The sequence below is a fragment of the Sinocyclocheilus rhinocerous genome, unplaced genomic scaffold, assembly GCF_001515625.1.
Source record: "Sinocyclocheilus rhinocerous isolate Xijiao unplaced genomic scaffold, SAMN03320098_v1.1 scaffold147, whole genome shotgun sequence".
NCBI classification, from domain to species: domain Eukaryota; kingdom Metazoa; phylum Chordata; class Actinopteri; order Cypriniformes; family Cyprinidae; genus Sinocyclocheilus; species Sinocyclocheilus rhinocerous.
Window position 1 is genome coordinate 418787 of NW_015651498.1, and position 2848 is coordinate 421634.

At 38.4% G+C, this 2848-nt stretch overlaps 1 protein-coding gene across 2 annotated transcripts in view; it reads left to right on the forward strand.

Moving 5' to 3' along the window:
- The first annotated feature begins 272 nt into the window (after positions 1-272).
- The window catches only part of kcnab2a (potassium voltage-gated channel subfamily A regulatory beta subunit 2a), a 140392-nt gene continuing 137816 nt past the window's right edge, over positions 273-2848 (forward strand). For both annotated transcript variants that reach the window (XM_016518385.1, XM_016518387.1), the window contains exon 1: positions 273-449. The gene's annotated coding sequence lies outside the window, so the exon portion shown is untranslated. The remainder of the gene's footprint in view (positions 450-2848) is intronic.

Consider the following 2848-nt stretch of genomic DNA (forward strand, 5'->3'; position numbering starts at 1 on the left):
GCCACGTTTAATAAAAAGATTATAATTGAGCTATGATAAATAATAGAAAATAATAGTGTTTATACATATTCTGACATAGAGATAACTCGTACATAAAAAGCTTTAACACAAATACATTCGCAAAACGCACTGCATAGTTTGAGGATAGAGTATTGCAAAGGTCTGCGTAACTATTGGACGCTTGAAACATATTTCCAGTGACGTACTGCGAGGCCAACCAATCAAATGCAGCTGTCTTGTAGCGGTGCGTCTCAACCAGCCAATAGGAGCGTCCCTGCGCAGCACGAGTGTCTTTTGTAGCGCGTGGCGAGAGTGTGAAAAGCGGCAAAAAAAAAAAAAAAGTCATTCGCAGCTGCTTGGCCAACGGTCCTCTGTCATCACACTAAATACAGTTTTGAAGGTGAATATCGATAATTATCGCGTTTGGTGAACTCTTATCCTGCTGTAAGGTAAGAATATTATATTTCATACGCTGTTCAGCTATTGTTATGCAAGAAATCAATCACCACTGAAGACTTGTGTTGCTGAGGTTACGTTAAATCGCTGAATATCTCCTAAAGTGACGTTGAACTGCCTTTATCTTACAGTTTATTAAGTTTGGAAATGATAAACAAAACTAATTTCTGTTGTATTTTGCTACTCGCTATTATACCTGCTATTTTAGCTAGTTTATCGTCTCTGAGGTTTGATTTTGAGCTTTTTCAGCATCTTCTCCCATTAGAATAGTATTAATTATAATAATAAAACATGCCAGAAATGTGTTCCGCATCCTTTAAAGGCAATTTACACTTGCTAAGTAGAGATGGGTTTTGCAGGATATCCTTTTCATGACCCTTTACCGGTAACTTATTTCCCTTGGTTACCATAGTTTACAGCAAAACACCGGTTACTGTTACTACTGCAAAACATAAATCATTAAATCAATCAATCAATAAATAAATACGTAATCGCATAGTGTAATATATAATTATGACATTTGGTAATACCAAGTTAGTTTAAATAAAATAACATCCCCTGTTGTATGGTATTTTGGTAGAAATTATGGTTATCTTGGTACATTTTTTTAGGGAGCTGCCTGTTGTAGAACAAATTTTAAATTTACATTTGTGCATTTGTCAAGAGCTTTTATACAAAGCAGCTTACATTGCATTCCCTGGGAATCGAACCCATGACCTTGGCATTGCTAGCTTCATTCTCTACTGTTTGAAGGACATTTAGCCTAAGAATTTGCTGACATGATGTACCCAGATTTTTGACAGGACAGATTGACCTGAATCCCTGAATCTGAAATGCACTTCTAAAGAGTCACACTGACAGAGATTTGCAGCTATAAAGCGACCTCATTCATGATTCAGTTGGATACTGTGCAAAATAGTAACAACTACTAGAAGAGTGCAAATGCTGTATTAACTTGACTATTAATTTTTATACATGCAACAAACTAATTCATTAGAAATCTCTGTACATGGTCAGACCCAGTACAAGTCATTTAAAATTTGGAAATTACTCACTGCAAGTATTAAGTAGCTGACAGGAGACTGATCACATGAGCACCACTGTCTTCATTTCCACTGGTAGTCGCTGACTAAAGTCGTTCAACATTTGCATAAGAATTATTTTCTTAACTTTGTCAAGTCGCTGGATACGCCCACATCCTGTTTGCAGTGGTTGCAAATGAATGAGTTCTGGTCATTTTATCTCTGCAGGTTGCTGGTTGTGTAAAATGGCTTGAAGGAATATTTCACCCAAAAATGAAAATGTAATAAAAAAAAAGACTCACTCTCAGGCTATCCAAGATGTAGATGAGTTTGTTGTCATCGGCTCAGATTTGGAGATATGTAGCATTACATCACTTGCTCATCACCAATGGATTCTGAATGGGTGCCGTCAGAATGAGAGTCCAAACAGCTGATAAAAACATCACAGTAATCCACAAGTAATCCACACCACTCCAGTCCATCAGTTAACATCTTGTGAAGCAAAAAGCTGCATGTTTGTAAGAAACAAATGCATAATTTAGGGCTGGGTATCGTTAAAAAATTTTCAATACCGATACCTTGACTTCGATACCGGTTCCTGAACGATACTTTTTTACCTTACATCTAAGGGGGCTGGGACACATTCGCACTACAGCCTCACGTGTGCGCCACATCTCTGAGTGTAACCGGTGTAAACTAGTAGGTGTGTTCGACTTGACGCGCGCAGAAAGTGAAGTATACCTGGGCCTTTATTGGCTCACTGGACGCTGATGAGATTAACCCCTTAGGTATCGAAATTTGGTACCGAACGACGAGACGTTTTTCAATACTCGATGGTATCGAGGCAATTCGGTAGGTGCCTAAAAAGTATCGAACTCGATACCCAGCCACAGCATCATTAAGACTTAGGTATCGAAATTTGGTACCGAACGACGAGACGTTTTTCAATACTCGATGGTATCGAGGCAATTCGGTAGGTGCCTAAAAAGTATCGAACTCGATACCCAGCCCTAGCATCATTAAGACATTTTAACTTTAAACTGTCACTTCTGGTCAAAATATGAGTCCATAATTTGTAATAATGCTTCCTCCAGTGAAAAAGTCCACCCCTGTTCTCTCACATCAAAATCCACAGACATATTTATTTACAACTGTTTTGTACTATTTTCTAGGGCTGGTCCGAATACCATTTTTTGAGCTTCGAAGCTTCAGTAGTAATCAACACCGAATATTCGAAGCTTCGGAGGGAGGGTGCTGAACATATTATTCTCTCTAATAAAGGCAGGAATCTCTGTGTGTCTGTCTGTTTGCATTTTTATTATATCGAGAATAGGGTTGTGACGGTGAGGAAATTTTCCCACCGGTTAATC